General features: G+C 40.0%; 1 pseudogene; it reads left to right on the forward strand.

Annotated features, from left to right (window-relative positions):
- Positions 1–22,302, forward strand: part of LOC114894282 — a 42,544-nt pseudogene extending 20,242 nt beyond the window's left edge.
- Positions 22,303–22,634: the final 332 nt, after the last annotated feature.

Consider the following 22,634-nt stretch of genomic DNA (forward strand, 5'->3'; position numbering starts at 1 on the left):
AAAAAAAAAAAAAAAAAAAAAAAAAAAGGATTAAAGACCTAAATATAAGGCCAGAAACTATCAAACTCTTAGAGGAAAACATAGGCAGAACACTCTATGACATAAATCACAGCAAGATCCTTTTTGACCCACCTCCTAGAGAAATGGAAATAAAAACAAAAATAAACAAATGGGACCTAATGAAACTTCAAAGCTTTTGCACAGCAAAGGAAACCATAAACAAGATGAAAAGACAACCCTCAGAATGGGAGAAAATATTTGCAAATGAAGCAACTGACAAAGGATTAATCTCCAAAATGTACAAGCAGCTCATGCAGCTCAATAACAATAAAACAAACAACCCAATCCAAAAATGCACAGAAGACCTAAATAGACATTTCTCCAAAGAAGATATACAGATTGCCAACAAACACATGAAAGAATGCTCAGCATCATTAATCATTAGAGAAATGCAAATCAAAACTACAATGAGCTATCATCTCATACCAGTCAGAATGGCCATCATAAAAAATCTAGAAACAATAAATGCTGGAGAGGGTGTGGAGAAAAGGGAACACTCTTGCACTGCTGGTGGGAATGTGAATTGGTTCAGCCACTATGGAGAACAGTATGGAGGTTCCTTAAAAAACTACAAAGAGAACTACCATATGACCCAGCAATCCCACTACTGGGCATATACCCTGAGAAAACCATAATTAAAAAAGAATCATGTACCAAAATGTTCATTGCAGCTCTATTTACAATAGCCAGGAGATGGTAGCAACCTAAGTGTCCATCATCGGATGAATGGATAAAGAAGATGTGGCACATATATACAATGGAATATTACTCATCATAAAAAGAAACAAAATTGAGTTATTTGTAGTGAGGTGGATGGACCCAGAGTCTGTCATACAGAGTGTAGTAACTCAGAAAGAGAGACAAATACCGTATGCTAACACATATATATGGAATCTAAGAAAAAAATGTCATGAAGAACCTAGGGGTAAGTCGGGAATAAAGACACAGACCTACTAGATAACGGACTTGAGGATATGGGGGGGGAAGGGTAAGCTGTGACAAAGTGAGAGAGTGGCATGGACATAAATACAGGACAAAACGTAAAATAGATAGCTAGTGGGAAGAAGCCGCATAGCACAGGGAGATCAGCTCGGTGCTTTGTGACCACCTAAAGGGGTGAGATAGGGAGGGTGGGAGTGAGGGAGACGCAAGAGGGAAGAGATATGGGGACATATGTATATGTATAACTGATTCACTTTGTTATAAAGCAGGAACTAACACACCATTGTAAAGCAATTATACTCCAATAAAGATGTAAAAAAGAAAAGAAAAGAAAAAAAATTCCAGTTTCCGTGGCTGTGTAACATATTGTGTCAAAATGTGGTGGCTTAAACCAACAATATTTATTTTCTTCAAGAATCTGCAGTTTCAACAGTGCCCAGGAGAAACAGCTCATTCAATTGTATTTGTCATTAGCTGGAGCAGCTCAAAGTCACTTTCTTGTCAATGCCAGCTGTCAGCTGGGATCTCAATTGAACACCTATATAGGGTCCCTTCACGTAGCCTGAGCTTCCTCACAGCATGGTGGCTGTGTTCCAGGCACCCTGAAAGGAAGTGAAAACATAGTGCCTTTTAAGACCTAGCCTCAAAAGTCACTCAAAATGGCTTTCGTTGCATTCTACTCATCAAGGCTTTAATAGACTGTCCATGTTCAAGAGAAGGGGACATGAACTGATGGAGGATGGAAAGTTCTGGAAAAGTATGTGGTCCTGGAAATATTGTTATGGCCATTTTTGAAAAATATAATCCTCCACTCATCCCTACATTCCCACACAGAGAACCTCCTTCTGGGTTGGATCCTTATACAATGTTGCTCAATTCCCAGGAAACTGAAGATAAAATGACACACTTGGTAGGAAACTTTTAAAAGCTTTGTAAAAGAGAACTCCTCAAATACAGGTTTGGCGTATAGCACAATCCTCTTCCAACTAGGCACACATAGAATGCAGGTTGATTTTCTGATTTCCCAGATGATTTTTCTTTAATGATTCTAGACACAATCATGTCCCAACCCTGCACAGGGAATTCAGACTTTCCTTTGTAAAATGAAGACTAGAGATAAGAAGATCCACAATGCCCTTATCAGCTCTAATATTCTATGGAAACAGGAGAAAAATAGAATGAATTAAGAAAATTTAAAAGCACTATGCTGAGTCCATCAAAGGGAGAAGCCGAGCTGTTGCTTGCTTTATATTTGAAGGCTGTGCATGGTTTTCATGATGGCAATAATAAGTTATTGACAAAATGCTTTTATTGAAGAGGCCTTGCATGGTTTTTCACCAACTTGCTACAATTAAAAGCAGCAGCAAACAGAGCCTTTCTATTTAGATTGAAAAGCAACAATTAAGCTTGCTCAGCTATAAATAGGAGGCAGCTTCACATCTACCACCCCAAATGCACACATTAAAGACTCCAGTCCCAGATGCTCCCAATTTATTTCCACAGGACAAACCAATAAATTGTCAAACCCTGACCTGAAAGCTGACAATTTCTTAGAAAATGGAAGTAGGTAAATTATGCATAATTCTAGATAATTACTGGGATGTCCATGAGGCCAGGAAATCAGTACCCGTGCTGGAGATCTAAATTTACAGGCATCTAGATTTTTCATTTTATCATTATCAAACCATGTTTTGCCTTGGGTGGCTGTCAGGGCTGGCTCTCCTTTGCCTGAGAGGCATAGATGAAAATAATGGATTTAAGAGTTAGGGAAAGGAAGATAGAAAATAAAAAGTTCTTTCACAAAATTCCCATTAGTTCGAGTAATTCAGTAAAGAGACCAGAACATGGGCAGAGTTGAATACTTTTTAATAAAAAGAAAACAAAACTGCAAGTGCCACTCATCCCATCTATAAACTATAGATACTGAGTTTTCAGAGATGTGAAGGCATTTGATTCAACTGCCTCATTTTCCGCCTCATTTTCTGCAGGAGGAAACCAGAGGCTCAGGAAGCCACATGTATTGTCCAAGGTCACAGAACTTGACAGTGGCAGAGCTGGAACACAATAGCTTTCCTGACTGCCACTTCAATGTCCATTGAATGGAAAAAATTGCCCTCGTTTCATTCTTTTCAGTACAAAAGACTAGATTAATGAGACCTAAGTGATAAAAAGTCCAAAGGGTATCATATTTCTTTGAGTGCAAGACAGTTTTCAAAGGCAACAGGATTTTCCCACTTGGAGATACTGGGACTCCTCTGCCTCTGTATCCCCCAGTCTAAGCCAAGAGTTGCCAATTTCCAAAAGCGCCAAAAAAGTGATTTTCCAAAAATCTGTCTTGGGGGAATCACACCTTTTTGAGACTCATGAGTCTTGGTTTTCTGTTTGCACATGCCCTGTGTCTCCCAGTGAGTTACCAACTGCCTATGACTTCCCTCTGATATGTACTAGGTATTCTTTGTTGCCCCCCTCACCTTCTCTAACAAGCTCTGTGCCCTAGGGGACTGACATTTATGGACTCATCAATGGTACCCTAGTTCTTTGGCTACCACTGAACTTAGCTATATGGCAGGGGGTGGGGAGAAGGGACACAAACAGGAGACTGGATAGCAAGAGGATAAAGAAGCCAAAATTTGTATTCTCCCATCTCACTTCCTGCAGAGTGAAGCAGAGTTGCCCAGCCAAGCCCATCCCAGATTAGCCAAACCCCAGGCAAAGCCCAGACACGTGAATGAGAGTAAACAACTATTGTAGTAAACCACTCACTTTTCAGGGGTAAATGTATTATGCAGCACTAGCTGACTAATACAGAATACGACATCTAAAAAGAAGACTTTTAGACAATATGGCCATTCTAAAAACTGAGATAAACATCTGTGAAAGCCAGAAATGGAATTGAACAGAGGAGTAATTGGGATTGAGTTTACAGACTCACTGAACTCCAGATCCAGAAGCCAATGGAGAAATCTGAGTTCCTGTGGGTAACAAGACTAAAAATTGCACAAAGGGAGTAAGAGGCTCACTCTTCCAACTCACTGTTTGAAATCAGAAGCAAGTTTGAGGTTTCCTCATACATTAAAGGATGCTGAAATAAGCTCTTAAAACCACTATCTGAGCTACCATTTATATAAAGCAGGGAAGCTGTAAGAAATGAAATCTTTCATCCTGGACTTAGGCTTAACAATCTGCTGACTTGGTTGCTGAATATGTAATGACTCCAATATCAGTGTAGGTTGCTAGCCCTGAACTACCAATATAAGACCTGGTTTGGGAATTACTGTTCTTGGGAGGTGGTGGAAGAAATCAAATATAAATATGCAGGACTGTGAAACAAGGGGTGGAAGAGAGAGAGGAAAAGCGTGCAACCTCTCTGTCTCCATTCAGTAATAAAATTCCAAAACATATGAGAAAATAATGCTAAGAAAGACAGCAACAACTGGAAATAAATTCACTCTAGATTAAATGGAAATAATTGGAGAGATTATTACGCACAGATCCTCACTGAAATAACTACTAAAGAATTTTAGGCAGAAGGAGAAAACATCTTAAGAGATAGGTTGGAGTGAAATATAGAAACAATACTTAGTGTAGAATTTGGTGAAATATGTTGATAAGTTTAATTTACTATTGACTCTTTAAAAAAGAATGGTATTTTTCCACATAACTAGATACAATTCAAGTAATGTCAAGGAAAATATACAAGAGGGAGGTGTTCATTGTGTAATTAAAGCATATTAAGTTCTTGGGTTATTTGGGAGGAGGGTAGGGATACTGAATAACTTAAACTTTGTTACAAAATTTTATACTTAAGTAAATATGTGAAAATTTTGAAACTATCAAACAGAAAGAAGAAAAAGTGGAAAAAGAGGCAAATAAAGAGCATGATAAATCTAAAACATAAAATAAGATCATATAACTAAGTATGAATATAGCAGTAATCAAAATAAATATAAAGGAATTCAAGTGGCCTATAGGAACAAGATTATCAGGCCAGATTTTTAAAAATCCAACCATCTGTCGTTTATAATAGACACATCTAAAACATAATTGTCCAGAAATGTTGAAAATAGAAAAAACACAAAAGACAATTACTAACTAAAAGAAAGCTGATATAACAATATTAATGTCAGATATAATTTAATTCAAGCTAAAAAGCATAAAGAAAGACATAACATAGTAATAAAAGGAACAGTAATGAAAGGAACTAACACATAACAGTGTTAGTTTGAATGGCTAACACTATACCTTGAACTATAAAGAAAGAATACTATCAAAATCACAAGCCAAAATGAAAAACCTACCATCCTATTTAAGGTTTTAAAATACACATGTCAAAAACCTGTGGAGCCAACAGAAAATATCAATGTATATTGAAAAGCTCAAAAGTAATAAACCCATTTATAGATGTAGAAACTAAGTCTCTGGGAAGTTAAGTGACCCACCCAAGGTCAAAAAGTTTATATGAGTTAGAACAACAACTATAACTCACATCTTTTAAGGCTAAATCCTATGCCCCTCCAATTTTATAACACTAAAGCCAATAGAATAAACTGCATATTTGCAGAAACTAGATTTTTCCATTCCCGTAAAATAAGTGTAAGTGTGGGGCTTCCCTGGTGGCGCAGTGGTTGAGAGTCCACCTGCCGATGCAGGGGACGCGGGTTCGGGCCCCGGTCCGGGAAGATCCCACATGCCGCGGAGCGGCTGGGCCCGTAAGCCATGGCCGCTGAGCCTGCGCATTAGGAGCCTGTGCTCTGCAACGGGAGAGGCCACAACAGTGAGAGGTCTGCATACTGCAAAAAAATAAAATAAAATAAAAGAATAAGTGTAAGTGTGTAGCATCTCCAATGGTGTTCCACTCAGATTCCCTTCGATCCCTTTGACCTTTTCAGTATGCTTTTCCTTGCCTTCTAAGTGTTTTACTTCTAATTGTCCATCTCTGTTATGCTCTATGGAGAACCTCCCTGGGGCTATTGTGTTGGCTTGAGAGACAGAAGGTCCTCAAAAGTAGTCCCTATCCAATGATTGACTGGAGTGGAAAAAGGAAAGCACAGCTCTTTTGCCTTGGAGTTAGGCCGAAATTTGAGGTGTAATTTACATTACCAACCTCTCCTGAAGGTTAAGGCTGAGGCTAGAACTTGGCTTGGCTTCTTTCCTTCTCTGTCCTGCTTTCCACACCCAATTTTTCCCAAGAGAACTTCCTCAATAAATCAAGTTGCATGGGAATTCTCATCTCAAGTTCTGCTTCTTGGAACTCTTTGCTAAAATAAAGACTATACAACTCTGTACAGAAGTATAGGGAGAGTAGAGAGTCATCCTAGGGAAAGAACATTTGAGTGGCTCAGAGTTCCTGGTGCTCTGGTCTTTGGGAATTTCCAGTTGGATTTACACACTGGGAATCTGGCATTGTGAATGTAGTGTCTGCCAAGCTAGAGAAAAATTCTCTTGCAGTTTCAGACTTGAGGTCAATAACTATTGACTGGCCAACTTTCTGTCCCCAACAGTCCCTCTTGGGTCCAATTCTAGATAAGTGATATTCAAATCTGAAGGATTCTTGGCTTACAGCTGTCTCTCCCTCTTTCTCTCCCTCTCCCTCTTGCTTTTAAGACTGGCTCTGAAGATGCAAAAATGGCACCACAGAGCTCTGGGCCTTAAGATGCAGGACCACGGGTAGCCATACAAGCAACATCATGGCCTTTCAAGTTGATGTGGCCATTATTTCAGCCCCTACATTTTATCTCATAGCTTTGTTTTCCTTTGCTTTCCAAGTCTGGATCTACAGGTAGGCCCTATGTAGAAATCCAGGTCTGCCCCGTAGCAGGCAAAAATTCCATTACTCACTGTGGCTTAGAATAATATGTATATAATAAAATATTTACCATTTTAGTGCATGCTGTATGCCATTTTACAAATGAAGAAATTGAGGTTTAGAAAAGAAAATTAACTTGCTCAGATTCACAAGGCTACTAAGTAGCTGGGTCTTGCTACCAACAGATGAAGGATTTGGTGAGCCACATATGAGTCCTGAACCTCCATGGATCCTACAAGTCATAGCATTTTCTACCCTGGCTTTGCTGACCCAGGCTCTAGCACTGGGATAGTCTTTGGTTTTCTTGCTATGTGCACCAGTTGTACTTTCCAGGTTAGGGCCCTGACATCCATCCTCTGCTGACTCATTTCTCCCGGGAGCTGACACTTGCTTCTCAAAATGTGTCTTCAATTTCTACCTGCCATTCCCTACGTATATACATAGCAGGAGGATGTGCCCTAAATGCACATCTCTGGGGACTTCCTCTTTCAAAGCCCTGCCCACTTCCTGCCAGGCTTAGCTGTGGCAACAGGGGGCCTAAAACCCTCATTGTGTCTTAGGTCAGATTCCCCAGAAGCAGAGCCCAGGACAGGAAAAATCAGGTGCCCAGGGTATATTGAGGAAGGATGCTTAGGAGAAGCCTCTAAGGGAGGACAGAAGACAGGACAGGGGAAGAAGGCAAGCAACGATGTGTATTCTGGCAAAATCTAAACTTGGCCTGATCCATGAAAGGCTCTGGAGACATAATCGTCCCCTCCTTAAGGCAAGGGGGCTGGCCTTTTGTACCCCTGCATCAGTCAGTCATTGCTATAGGCTTCTCCTGGTGGGGGGTATAGGGGTATAACCTCCTAGGCGTCAGTTAAGGGCAATTCTTGGGGAAGGAGGCCTCCGTGAGCCCTTGGCAGCCAACACTGAAAGCAGCCGGGGGCTGGGGGCCCTGCCCATGCAACAGCATCTACTCCATGTGCCTGAGTCCAACTCGGGCTCTGAACTGACAGGCTGCAGCAGTCAGATCCCTTTCTCTCACCCCACCTCCCTGCTCCTGGACTCCTGCTTCCCACCAGCCCTTGTGGCTGGGATCCCCCATGCCAGCTGCTCATCCACAGCTTACTTGATTTTAGTACAGAGTAAACTGCATTGGCGCCCGACACTTTATTAGTGTTCTAAATCTTTGTTTACAGTTACCAAGACTCCCCAGGTGGCAGCAAAAAAGTCAACAAGGAAATAATACTCCACCAGCTGGCGTATTAGCTGGGGATCAAACCACCACACAGGTAACAGCTGGGTGTGCGCCCACAATCCTCAGGGCATTGCTGGCCCTGAAGGCTCATCTGGAGTTACGCGTTTTAACCCCCTTTCTGAGCCTGCCTCTTTATCCTCCACGTCTTCCAGTTCTTTTGCACCATGTGGAAGCTGAGGTAGTAATGAGCTTTGAAGCTGTTCCACTGCCTTTGACAGCCCATAGTTGTTTGTTTGATCCAGTTGCTTTCTGCTACGTACATCAATCTCTTGGCAAAATCTGTGCCATTACGTCCCATTGTTTCTTTAGTCTAAAACTCACATCTTCTGATGCTAAATCCTATGTGTTTCTTGTTGTATGAAATGAACACTTTAATGGAGCCCTGAAGAAAAACTCTCCAGCTCTTCTTATCCGAGACTGAAGAAATTAGGGTGAGTCCAAAGGAAGTCATTCAGAGGGGCCAAGAGAAATATACTAAACACTGTTGCTATTGCTTCATGCTTCCTGGTTTGATTCCCTGGACCACATGCATGTGACCCATGGGTGGGCTAGAGACACCATGAGGGTAGCAACAGGCTTGGGCTTTAGAGCCTGTGCCTGAATTCTGGTTCCAGAAAATCAGAGCTGCGTGACTTGGGGCAAGTGACTTAAAATCTGCATGCATCAGATTTCTTCTCCATAAAATAATAGTACCTATTATTTCATGGCTGTGAGGATGACATTTGAAAATATATGTTAGACACTCAGCCTCGAGGCTGTGTCTAGATTTGGTGGGGCCTGAAGTTTATTTAAATATACCCTCCCACAAATAAAAAAAAATTAAAACATTTTGCATTTGCGGATTTTATGAAAACACTTAAATATGTGAACATGCTAAGGCCCTTTTCAAGGCCTTGGGAAAGCTCCATGTATGTGAGAGGCCCCAAGCTTAAACTTTATTAGCTTCATATTAAATCTGCTTTTCTTAACAGTCAGTGCTCACTAAATATTAGCTATCAGGGATCTGGTGTGGGAAAGAGGGGCCTCAGCTTCTTATACATGTGTTCTTAATTAGACTCCATGCTTCTTGGGAGTGAGCCAAAGACCAAAACTACGGTCTGGTGATCTGGGGGGAGTTTAGGAGAATGTATTGTGTCTGGGTGGGACAGTACTTTGTGAAAGGGATGTGACCAACTGTATTACCTAGGATAAGTAATGTTAGCTGCTATAAAAAACAGCCCCTATAATTTCAGTAGCCCCAGAATACAAAAATATATTTCTAATTCATATAAAGTCCACTGGATTCTCCTGGTTGGTGAGACCCAGACTCCTTCATCTCATGAGTCCCCATCTTAGTTCTTAGAATCCTCTCCATCTAGCTGATAGATAGGGAAAAAATAAAGTGGAAGATAGCTCATGGGAAATCTTCATGGGCCACATTCTACTAGATAGAACTCAGACACATGGCCACAAGTAACTGTAGAGGAATCTGGGAAATGTGGTCTAGCTGTGTAACCAGGAAGAAAGGGAAACAGATTTGGTGAGCCAGTTTAATATCTGCCAAACCAACTTTCCTTTAAGTTTGACTAAGGACCACAAGGCGGGGCTGAAGTAAATTTTACTTGAGTCCAATAACAGGCAGAGTTTTTTCTCTAGACTGAGTAGACAAGAACTATGAGAAACACAGGAGATAAAAGGGAATCAATCATAAGAGACAGGCCTATGGCTTCAAAGGTTAGTATGTCTTTTGTTGACCTTGTACTGATGCTACTGGAAGCCTTACTCCATGGGAAGGTCAAGAGGAAACCTCTCCACTTCCAGGATGTCCAAGAAGAACAGGGGCCTGTGGAAGTACAGGAAGAAGACCCTGGGCCAGACCATGTACCAGCCAGAGAGAGGAGCAAAGAGTGGGAAGTAGTCCCCATTCCTGAGAGGCAGAAAGCAATTCGTGCTCAAAGAAAAGTTCACAGTTTTGGAGAATAGACTAGAATATCAGAGAGGAAGCATAGGACATTTTATTTCTGAAAGGGAAGATGGCAAAAAACACATTGGAAAAAGAGTCAACTCTACCCTTTGGCCATAGCGTCCAAAAGAGAAGAGAAATCTGAAAGCATTCCACATAACACGGAGAGCAGCAAGCAAGCCTTACTATGGATTCATAGTCTCCATCATCCGAGTCTACTCAGCAGTTTCCTCCTGCAGAATCACAAAGCCCTGCAGTGACCTCACGAGCCAAGAGTGAGAACTGTCAGCATCACGGTGCAGGTAGGGGTATTACTTAAATGGTGTTGGGATTTCTGCTTATCATGGGACCCTGAGGGACCATGGACACTTGAGGACTTTGGGTTATTCTCATCTGCCTACCGCAGAACAGAAAGCATTGGATTGGTAATTTTCCTTTTCTTCTTTATAAAAATTTAACTCTATTCTGATGTGCTGTGGCTAAAGCTTATAAAGAGTCCAGTCTTCTAGTACATTTCCAGGATGGCAGCTTAAGCAAAGAAGGAAGCAATCACTTTCTACCTTCACCCCATAGAATAAGGTCACCTGACCCTCAATTCTGAAAGCCGGTGGACTCCACAGTTAAACTTGTCAGAGCCTTCCTGCTTCAAGGTCTTCACATTTCTTCTCAGCAGCTGATGGACCTAACCAGTCAGCTCAGTTTTACCCACATCTCAAGGGTTGATTTTTACCTATATAGGAAGAATTTACCCAGCTTTCATGGTATCAATTTTTCCTCAGTGCTCTGCCTCTGAGCTGTACATAATCCTGTTTAAATAGCTAGATCATTTCCCTCCAAATAGAAATTCTTTCCAAATTTCTTTCCCCTATCAGGTGGCTCAACACAAACTAGGTAAGTACTATGACCAGTCACCCTGCTCCTTGTACCGCTCTGTTTTGGCCTGTCCCACTGGATCTCTTGCTTAGTCCCATGCTGTCTTCTCTGCCTGGAACCATCTTCCCATAGAGCCTTGCATGCCTCTTACTGCTCATTGGTCAGGGCCAGCTTAAATCTCAACTCCTTAAAAACCCTCCTGTGATTAATTTATCTAAAACATGACCTACCTCTGTCATTCTCTTCCACCTTACTCTGAAAGTGTATAATTTATTTATTTTTTTTATTTATTTTAATTAATTTTTTTTTATTAGTCATCCATTTTATACACATCAGTGTATACATGTCAATCCCAATCTCCCAATTCATCACACCACCATCCTCAACCCCCTGCCGCTTTTCCCTCTTGGTGTCCATTAGAGAACATTTATTCTCTACCTCTGTGTCTCAATTTCTGCCCTGCAAACCAGTTCATCTATACCATTTTTCTACATCCCACATATATGTATTAATATACGATATTTGTTTTACTCTTTCTGACTTACTTCACTTTGTATGGCAGTCTCTAGATCCATCCACATTTCTACAAATGACCCAATTTCGTTCCTTTTTATGGCTGAGTAATATTCCATTGTATATATGTACCACATCTTCTTTATCCATTCATCTGTCGATGGGCATTTAGGTTGCATCCGTGACCTATTGTAAATAGTGCTGCAATGCACATTGGGGTGCCTGTGTCCTTTTGAATTATGGTTTTCTCTGGGTATATGCCCAGTAGTGGGATTGCTGAATCATATGGTAATTCTATTTTTAGTTTTTTAAGGAACCTCCATAGTGGCTGTATCAATTTACATTCCCACCAACAGTGCAAGAGAGTTCTCTTTTCTCCACACCCACTCCAGCATTTGCTGTTTGTAGATTTTCTGATGATTCCCATTCTAACTGGTGTGAGGTGATACCTCATTGTAGTTTTGATTTGCATTTCTCTAATAATTAGTGATGTTGAGCAGCTTTTCATGTGCTTCTTGACCATTTGTATGTCTTCTTTGGAGAAATGTCTATTTAGGTCTTCTGCCCATTTTTGGATTGGGTTGTTTGTTTTTGTAATATTGAGCTGCATGAGCTGTTTATATATTTTTGACATTAATCCTTTGTCCTTTGATTCGTTTGCAAATATTTTCTCCCATTCTGAGGGTTGTCTTTTCATCTTGTTTATGGTTTCCTTTGCTGTGCAAAAGCTTTTAAGTTTCATTAGGTCCCATTTGTTTATTTTTGTTTTTATTTCCATTACTCTAGGAGGTGGATCAAAAAAGATCTTGCTGTGATTTATGTCAAAGAATGCTCTTCCTATGTTTTGCTCTAAGAGTTTTATAGTGTCCTGTCTTACATTTAGGTCTCTAATCCATTTTGAGTTTATTTTTGTGTATGGTGTTATAGAGTGTTCTAATTTCATTCTTTTACATGTAGGTGTCCACTTTTCCCAACACCGCTTATTGAAGAGACTGTCTTTTCTCCATTGTATATCCTTGCCTCCTTTGTCATAGATTAGTTGACCATAGGTATGTGGTTTTATCTCTGGGCTTTCTATTTGTTCCATTGACCTATATTTCTGTTTTTGTGTCAGTACCATATCATCTTGAATACTGTAGCTTTGTAGTATAGTCTGAAGTCAGGGAGTTTGTTTCCTCCAGCTCCACTTTTTTCCCTCAAGACTGCTTTGGCTATTGGGGTCTTTTGTGTCTCCATACAAGATTTAAGATTTTTTGTTCTAGTTCTGTAAAAAATGCCATTGGTAATTTGATAGGGATTGCATTGAATCTGTATTGCTTTGAGTAGTATAGCCATTTTCACAATATTGATTCTTCCAATCCAAAAACATGGTATATTTCTCCATCTGTTGGTGTTATTTTTAATTTCTTTCATCAGTATCTTATAGTTTTCTGCGTACAGGTCTTTTGTCTCCCTGGTAGGTTTATTCCAAGGTATTTTATTCTTTTTGTTACAGTGGTAAATGGGAGTGTTTCCTTAATTTCTGTTTCAGATTTTTCATCATTAGTATATAGGAATGCAAGAGATTTCTGTGCATTAATTTTGTATCCTGCAACTTTACCAAATTCATTGATTTGCTCTAGTAGTTTTCTGGTGGCATCTTTAGGATTCTCGATGTATAGTATCATGTCATCTGCAAACAGTGACAGCTTTACTTCTTCTTTTCCTATTTGGATTCCTTTTTTTTCTTTTTCTTCTCTGATTGCCATGGCTAGGCCTTCCATAACTATGCTGAATAATAGTGGTGAGAGTGGATATCCTTGTCTTTTTCCTGATCTTAGAGAAAATGCTTTCAGTTTTTCACCATTGAGAATGATGTTTGCCGTGGGTTTGTCATATAAGCCCTTTATTATGTTGAGGTAGGTTCCCTCTATGCCCACTTTCTGGATAGTTTTTATCATAAATGGGTATTGAACTTTGTCAAAAGCTTTTTCTGCACCTATTGAGATGACCATATGGATTTTATGTTTCAATTTCTTAATATGGTGGATCACATTGATTGATTTGCATATACTGAAGATTCCTTGCATCCCTGGGATAAATCCCACTTGATCGTGATCATGGTGTATGATCCTTTTAATGTGTTGTTGGATTCTGTTTGCTAGTGTTTTGTTGAGGATTTTTGCATCTGTATTCATCATTGATATTGGTCTTTAATTTTCTTTTTTTGTAGTATCTTTGTCTGGTTTGGGTATCAGGGTGATGGTGGCTTCATAGAATGAGTTTGGGAGTGTTCCTTCCTCTTCAATTTTTTGGAAGAGTTTGAGAAGGGTGGGTGTTAGCTCTTCTCTAAACGTTTGATAGAATTCACCTGTGAAGCCATCTGGTCCTGGACTTTTGTTTGTTGGAAGATTTTTCATCACAGTTTCAATTTCATTACTTGTGATTGGTCTGTTCATATTTTCTATTTCTTCCTGGTTCAGTCTTGGAAGGTTATACTTTTCTAAGAATTTGTCCATTTCTTCCAGGTTGTCCATTTTATTGGCATAGAGTTGCTTGTAGTAGTCCCTTAGGATGCTTTTTATTTCTGTGGTGTCTGTCATAACTTCTCCTTTTTCATTTCTAATTTTATTGATTTTAGTCCTCTCCCTCTTTTTCTTGATGAGTCTGGCTAATGGTTTATCAATTTTGTTTATCTTCTCAAAGAAACCACTTTTAGTTTTATTGATCTTTGCTATTGTTCTCTTTGTTTGTATTTCATTTATTTCTGCTCTGATCTTTATGATTTCTTTCCTTCTGCTAACTTTGGGTTTTGTTTGTTCTTCTTTCTCTAGTTCCCTTAGGTGCAAGGTTAGATTGTTTATTTGAGATTTTTCTTGTTTCTTGAGGTAGGCTTTTATAGCTATAAACTTCCCTCTTAGAACTGCTTTTGCTGCATCCCATAGGTTTTTGATCATCGTGTTTTCATTGTCATTTGTCTCTAGGTATTTTTTGATTTCCTCTTTGATGTCTTCAGTGATCTCTTGGTTATTTAGTAACGTATTGTTTAGCTTCCATGTGTTTGTGTTTTTTAAGGTTTTTTTCCCTGTATTCATTTCTAATCTCATAACATTGTGGTCAGAAAAGATGTTTGATATGATTTCAATTTTCTTAAATTTACTGAGGCTTGATTTGTGACCCAGTATGTGATCTATCCTGAAGAATGTTCCATGCACACTTCAGAAGAAAGTGTAATCTGCTGTTTTTGGATGGAATATCCTGTAAATATCAATTAAATCTATCTGATCTATTCTGTCATTTAAAGCTTGTGCTTCCTTATTAATTTTCTGTTTGGTGTATGTGTCCATTGGTGTAAGTGAGGTGTTAAAGTTCCCCACTATTATTGTGTTACTGTCAATTTTCTCTTTTATAACTGTTAGCAGTTACCTTATGTATTGGGGTGCTCCCATGTTGGGTGCATATACATTTATAATTGTTAACTCTTCTTTTTGGATTGATCCCTTCGTAATTATGTAGTGTTCTTCCTTGTCTCTTGTAACATTCTATATTTTAAAGTCTATTTTATCTGATATGAATATTGCTACTCCATCTTTCTTTTGATTTCCATTTGCATGGAATATCTTTTTCCATCCCCTTACTTTCAGTCTGTATGTGTCCCCAGGTCTGAAGTGGATCTCTTGTAGACAGCATTTATATGGGTCTTCTTTTTGTATCCATTCAGCAAGCCTGTGTCTTTTGGTTGGAGCATTTAATCCATTTACGTTTAAGGTAATTATTGATATGTATGTTCCTACGAACATTTTCTTAATTGTTTTGGGTTTGTTTTTGTAGGTCCTTGTGTTTCCCACTTAGAGAAGTTTCTTTAGCATTTGTTGTAGAGCTGGTTTGGTGGTACTGAATTCTCATAGCTTTTGCTTGTCTGTAAAGCTTTTGATTCCTCCATCGAATCTGAATGATATCCTTGTCATGTAGAGTAATCTTGGTGTAGTTTCTTCCCTTTCATCATTTTAAGTATGTCATGCCACTCCCTTCTGGCTTGTAGAGTTTCTGCTGAGAAATCAGCTGTTAACCTTATGGGAGTTCCCTTGTATGTTATTTGTTGTTTTCCCCTTGCTTCTTTCAATAATTTTTCTTTGTCTTTAATTTTTGCCAGTTTGATTACTATGTGTCTTGGCATGTTTCTCCTTCTGTTTATCCTATATGGACTCTCTGCACTTCCTGGACTTGGGTGGTTATTTCCTTTCCCATGTTAGGAAAGTTTTAGACTATAATCTCTTCAAATATTTTCTTGGGTCCTTTCTCTCTCTCTTCTCCTTCTGGGACCCCTATAATGTGAATGTTGTTGCATTTAATGTTGTCCCAGAGGTCTCTTAGGCTGTCTTCATTTCTTTTCATTCTTTTTTCTTTATTCTGTTCTGTAGCAGTGAATTCCACCATTCTGTCTTCCAGGTCACTTATCCGTTCTTCTGCCTCAGTTATTCCGCTATTGATTCCTTCTAGTGTAGTTTTCATGTCAGTTATTGTATTGTTCATCTCTATTTCCTTTTTCTTCATTCTTCTATGTCTTTGTTAAACATTTCTTGCATCTTCTTGATCTTTGCCTCCATTCTTTTTCCGAGGTCCTGGATCATCTTCACTATCATTATAGATTTTTTTTTTTTTTTGCACTCATTGCTGTTGGTATCCCCAGCCAGAACACAAAATTCACAACAGGAGTCACTCTGTCTTGTTTGCCATGATAACCCTAGGACCTCTGGGAACTTAATAAATATTTGTTGATTGAATGGGTTCCATACTCCACCTGCCCATTGATTTTTTTTCACCAGCAACAGCATCATGGCCTTTTCCCTTCAGCATTAGCCACAAGTTAATAAATCCAGCTCTGTTCCCCAAAACAAAATTTTGTGTTGATAGGGAATGACATGCATGCACTTTGAACCAATATTTGTGATTTTCTATCTTGGAGAAAGTTAACTAATAGCTCAGCCTTACAGAAAACATTTTCTATTATATCAGCTACATCTGGGGTTCTCCATACTTTTCCTAGAAAATATGTATAGGACTGGGGAAAGAAGAGGAACATCATTCAACTACAAAGCTTAGAAAACTCTTTTCATCTCCCTCTTGGCTCTACAGTAGTTATGATTAATGTATAGAATTCCCCCCTCCCATGGCTGCTCTTCTAGGAAGACATGGTACCAAACTGTAAGTTTCATACATCAAAATTATGACTGGCTTATTCATTTCTGTAAAAACAAGTATGTAGAACAGTCCCTGGCATGTGGTTGGTGCTCAGAAAATGCAAATTGAATACCTATTGAATGGCCAGATTTATAAACATTTGCCTGTTAACTGGACAGAGTCTTGGCCCTTGAGAAGAAAGGAGTTGGCCATAGCATCCCAGAGTTAGCACTGCCAGAGTCACTAGGAAGAGAATGGATTTTGCAGACCTGAATGTTAGCACATTAAGGAGCAGAAGGCTGGAGATCATCTTTGCTTTGGTTTAATAATTTTATCTAGACCTCTTTATTCAGTAGAACTTAGCTCCCAGTAAGAGGTCAATTCTATAATGAGAAGTTTTGTTCTTCCTTTATTTTTGAGACATTTAAGGTCCAATAAAAGGGGTTAGGACTGACTTGGTGTCAGAAATTAAAAGGAAGACAAAACATTTGCATGTTTTGACAATAGCTTCACACTTACACCTGTGCAATCTTTTCTTAAACACTCTTGCAATTCACTGAGAATCAGGATTCCATAATCCAGCCTGAAATGGTTTCCTCTGGAGGCTCATGTATATGCATTCCTTTCTTGCTTTCTCCCTGACTTCTGATTTTGCTTACATGCTTGGTAATCACCCCAAGGATGAGGAGGACACAGAGAGCAGAGTGTTGAGCATTGATTCAGTCAGCAGTTTGTGTATTTTCCTTCTTATCCTGGATGTGAAGCCCCATTCTAAAATTTGCAATTAAAACCAGAGCCTACCTTAAAGATAACATTATATTTCCCCCCCAATGGTCAAACTCTGCATAATAACATCAAATTGTATTCACTGTCTCTCCAGAGTGGCTCACTGCTTTTAATCAGTAAGTAGAAAAGAGAATGTTGTTCTTGGTTCTAGCTGTATTCCATTGCAAAAGCTCAAACTGCACTAAGGTGGAGATTGCAGTATTTCTGCAAGGGTTAGAAGGGATCCCAACTATCCAAAATAGGTCAATATGCCCAGACCGCTGCATTTAATGTGGTGTCTAAGCCTCTTTTCTGGCTCACAGTTGTTTAAGAAGCCATTTTTCTTAGTATGTCCTGATAATCCCACCTCATTTCTGCCAAGGGCAGGACTGAATTAGAACAGCATGACCAAGGATAACCTCTAAAACATGATTTTATGTTGACCCCCTGCCATCCCCAGGAGATATGATGGTTTAAGAGGGCTATGCATCCTTTGACACTCTCCCACTAAGGGGTAGGGTCTGTGTTCCCACCCCTTGAAATCAGGTGGGCTTTGTCATTGCCTCAACCTAAGGAGTGCAACAGAAGTAACACTGAGGCTGCCATGTGCCGAAGGTACCAGGTGGAGAGACCACTGAGAGAGAAGAGAGATGGCCAATGAGCCCCAGCTGTTCCAGCCCCAACCATTCCATCTTCCCAGGTCACGGAATGCCATGCATGTGAACGTAGAAAACTTCAAGATGACTCTAGCTCTAGTTGCTTTCTGACTGTAACCACTGAGAGCTGGGAGCCAGATGTGCCCAGAGGAGCCTGGCTGACCCCAGAACCATGAGAGACACTAATAAATTATTATTGTCTTAAGACCCTATGTTTTGAGGTTGTTGGTTACATTGCAGTAAATACCTAGAAGAGGAGGCATCACTCATAATGTGATGTAGAACTGAACCCAGATGATTCTCCTGCCCCCACTAGATACAAGGCTGTGGTAGGCAGCACGGATGTGGGCACACAGAGACAAAGCAATGCCACACGGGACGTTGGAGCTGGTAGCTGTCTGCAGGCTATGATTTGATAGAGAATCAATGGAACCTCCCCAAGGGCACTACTCTGGCCCCTGACCGTAGTAACTGCTTCGATAGGATTTGCATCCTAGCAAACGTGCAGAATGCTAGAGATCCCCACGTACAAGGAGTTTCAAACTAGAAGCACTTGGGGTTTCGAGAAGGGACTGTCAAGGAGGTAGGGTGCAGAGCAAGCCTAGTGGGAACAACCTTTTCCTTTCCTCTGTTCTCAGGGTCAGGGCTTCTTTCCAGCCTCAGGGGTGGGACATGTGACTCCAGTGACCAATCAGCGCAACACATTCCTCTGGCCATTATGATTGCTGTAGGCTTGGACATGAGGTCTAGGCCAGCCAATCAAAGTGAATGTCAGGACCTTCACAGGGAATTCTGTGGAAAAGATGTTTACTCTTCTTCACTAGTTTGGACATTAAAAGGATGTTACTCTGAGAGCTTCCAGTGGTCATCCTGTGATGAGGAGGCAAGGATCCTGGGAATGGAGTAGAAAGAGGGAAAGCAGAGGAGAGAGGAGGCAGACAAACTGATCTTGATATCTTTGTTTGTACCTCTGTATCCAGCTATCCTTGAAGCTGGACCTTCCTAGGTTATTTTGTAATTTGAGCCCATAAATTTATTTTGCTTGTTGACTTAAGCAACTAGAATCAAAAGAATATCAATGAATACATATATGCTTAGCTTCTTTAGAAGTTTATGTCTAGGAAAAGTTATTTCTGCTGCTAAAAATGTGTTTATAAACAGCTGATATTAGTCCATTTGATTTAGTCCTTTTTGTTTTGCAAAAGGAAAGGAATAAAGTCAAATTAGTACCCTGGTCACCTGACATAATCCCACGTAATAATAATGATGATAAAGATGATGATGATGATACTAACATTCAGTGAGCCCTAATCCTGGGCAAGACAATGTTCTAAATGCTATGGATATATTAGCTCATTTAATCATCTCAGTAATATTATAGGATACTCCATGATTATGCCCATATACAAATAATGGAATTGAAACACAGAGAAGGTAAGTAACATTCCTCAGATCACACAGCAGTAGTGGTGAAGCTCGGATTGAACCCAGCTCATTCTCTTAGCTGTACCCTGGTGCTGTCTCTGACAAGGTAAAGTGATTTTTGAACAACCCCTGGGTTCTGGGCCCTTTGTCTTTTCACAGTGCCTCCATTCTTAAAGCATGGAACCCAGAAGGCCCATGTTAAATATAAGTGGGAGAGTTTCCATCACTGTGGATTTGCCTCCATCATCTCTTCTTATTCCAGCAACAAAGTACCTGTCTTACCCATGTCAGCTTGGGTCTGACACATTTCCCAGAGGTGAGAAAATGCAGAGATCAAAGAGAAAATTTTTAACGTAAGTTGTCAGCTTGTTTCTGCTGCCAAAAATTCTCATGTTTAAAAGTATGGCACAATACTTTATTCTTCAATTTAAAAAAATTAAATTGTAGCTGACTCTCAGTCCTCTTTTCACTTGGGTTGAGGAAGATTCAGTCTCAGTGAGTATGAAGAGTCTTTGCTCCCACCCCCTCAGTTTCCAGAAGGGTCCAGGAAGTTGTGTGCAGCATAGAATTTGGGGGGCTCCCCCCCATGGTGGTTGGACCCTGTATGCTCCTTGTTCAGATGTGCGTAGTCCTTGGAGGGAAGGTGGCTCTGACAGACACCTCATTGTCTGTTACTCTTGGGTGCAGGGTACTTTGTGAGACTGGTTTCCCAGAGGCTGGGGCCAAGCTTCCCTCATGGGCCTCACATCCATTTAATTCTAAGGAGATGCTAGGGTGCCAGATCGGAAGCCACCATCCCTTTCTTTGTCTCCGCTAATCTTCACCTCTCTGCTTTTACTATTTCTACCTTCCTTTGGATGAAGAACACAAGCACCCCCACTGCCCCCACTCCGTTCTTTGTAGCACTTTTCACATTGCATGGGTTTCAGCCTAAATTAAAATGGGCTTTTTAAAGAATTGTAGAGCTTTTAACCATTCAAGCATCATTTATTTTACTTTTCCCTTAAATACATTTTGAAAAATCTCTTAGAAGTCCAGTCAGTTTAGGGGTTAGTTAGTGTATATTTTAATTGACCACTCAATTTCAAATAAATATGGAGGAAATTATAACCCTCTTCAACAGCTCAACGACAATTTAAGGAGAATGAGAACCTGATTGAAACGATTAGGAACTTAGAAACCAGACTCAGATGAGGTCAGACGTGGTCAAAGAAAACAAGCCTAGGAATTTTTAAATCCTGTCTTATTTTGCTTTTAAGAAAAACGTTAAAACCACAAAATTAAAAGAGATATTGCCCTAAATTTGAAATGATTTAATAAACAGATTGGATGCAATTATTATAGTTGGCATTGAGAAATATTGATAACTAAAATTTTATCTTTTGAAAAATAAAAATGATCATTCTCACCTAGCCTGTAGGCTAGAAGCTGGGAAAGAAAACATTTCAATAGCCTGTCCTCTGTTACATATGTTGATCAACCCATGTAATCAAATTCCTGATCAGATGGGCCATCTGCAGACACCCCAAGAAGGAGAGTTTTCTATCAGCCCCATTCTATTTACTCCCTTTTTGGATTTGTGGACTTTACTGAATTTTGTGGTAGGTGAATAATAGCCTAATAAAACTATCCCAAAAACTATTCCAAAAATTAATATATATATATATTTATATATATACATATATACACACTATATATGTATATATATATAAATAATGTTATAAAATATATATAAAAAACTATATATAATTTTAAATGTATAACACATTATAATCAATATAGTGTGTATTATATATCTCATACGTATAATGTGTTGTTAGTTGTATCTTACATTATATATTGTATAAATGCATCTATGATTACATCATATAAAATTATAGGCCTTCTCTTCCCTCATCTTTCCTCTCCCCCTCCCATCCCGCCCCCTCTACTGCTCCGCTCTCTGGCCTGACTCGGCACTGGGGGACCCTGGAGAAGACGCCAGGGTCGCCACCTCCTTTGTCCAGGCCTAGGTCTTCCTGAGCCTCCCCCCTTCCTCTCCAGGGCCTTCTTCTCCTTCAGTTTTGAAGCCAGTGGTGTTGTGGCCGCCCTGCCAGGCTCTCTGAGAGTGGTGGGTGTGAAACGGGTCAGGAGTGATCTGGATTTCCAGACTCACCATGGTCAAATTCACCATGCGAGGGTGTGGACCGTGTTTAAGGATTGCCCCAGCATTCAGCTCTATGTGTAATAAGTATCCACAAGCAGTTTCTTTGGAAGTAGGTGTACATCAGTGTCAGGGAGCAGCTGCCACCAACAATATGTCAGCAATACCTACATTTTTGTTTTTTTGAAACAAAGTGAGAGTTGATCAGTATCAAGGAGCAGATGCTGTGGGACTAGAAGAAAAAACCAAGCATCACTTAGAAAACAGCCCTGGAAGCAATGAGGACACAGATATTCCAAAAGGATATATGGATTTTATGCTTTTTTATTAATAAATCTGGCTGTGAATGTCTTAATGAAAGCGAGGAGCATGGATTTGACAACTGTTTATGAAAAGACATGACCTTCTTGGAATCTGATTGGGATGGACAGCTGCTTATTACTGTAGTCTTCAGTCAGCCTGTTAAGCTTTATTCAATGAAATTTCAAGGTCCAGATAATGGTCAGGGTCCGAAATACGTAAAACTTTCTATCAATTTACCCCTATCTATGGATTTTGAAGAGGCAGAAAGAAGTGAACCAATTCCAGCTCTGGAACTATCAGAGGATGATATTAAAGAAGATGGTATTGTCCCACTTCATATGTTACGTTTCAGAATGTTAACAGCATAACTATATTTATTCAGTCCAATCAAGTGAAGAAGAAACAACTAGAATTTCATATTTTACTTTTATTGGAACTCCAGTCCAGGCAGCAAACATGAATGATTTCAAATGAGTAGTTTGCAAAAAAGGAGAAAGCCACTAAGGTACAAAAGGCACTGGAAGACCATATTGCAATCAGATCTACAGCTCTTGGATAATTGCTTGATTCTCGCCAGAGACCTTCTTTTTTTTTTAATTTAATTAAAAAAATATGGGGCTTCCCTGGTAGCGCAGTGATTGAGAGTCTGCCTGCTAATGCAGGGGACGTGGGTTCGTGCCCCGGTCCGGGAAGATCCCACATGCCGCAGAGCGGCTGGGCCCGTGAGCCATGGCCGCTGAGCCTGTGCGTCTGGAGCCCGTGCTCCGCAATGGTGAGAGACCACAGCAGTGAGAGGCCTGCGTACC

Source organism: Monodon monoceros, unplaced genomic scaffold (genome assembly GCF_005190385.1).
Source record: "Monodon monoceros isolate NGI ecotype Baffin Bay Population unplaced genomic scaffold, NGI_Narwhal_1 Super_Scaffold_13, whole genome shotgun sequence".
NCBI lineage: Eukaryota > Metazoa > Chordata > Mammalia > Artiodactyla > Monodontidae > Monodon > Monodon monoceros.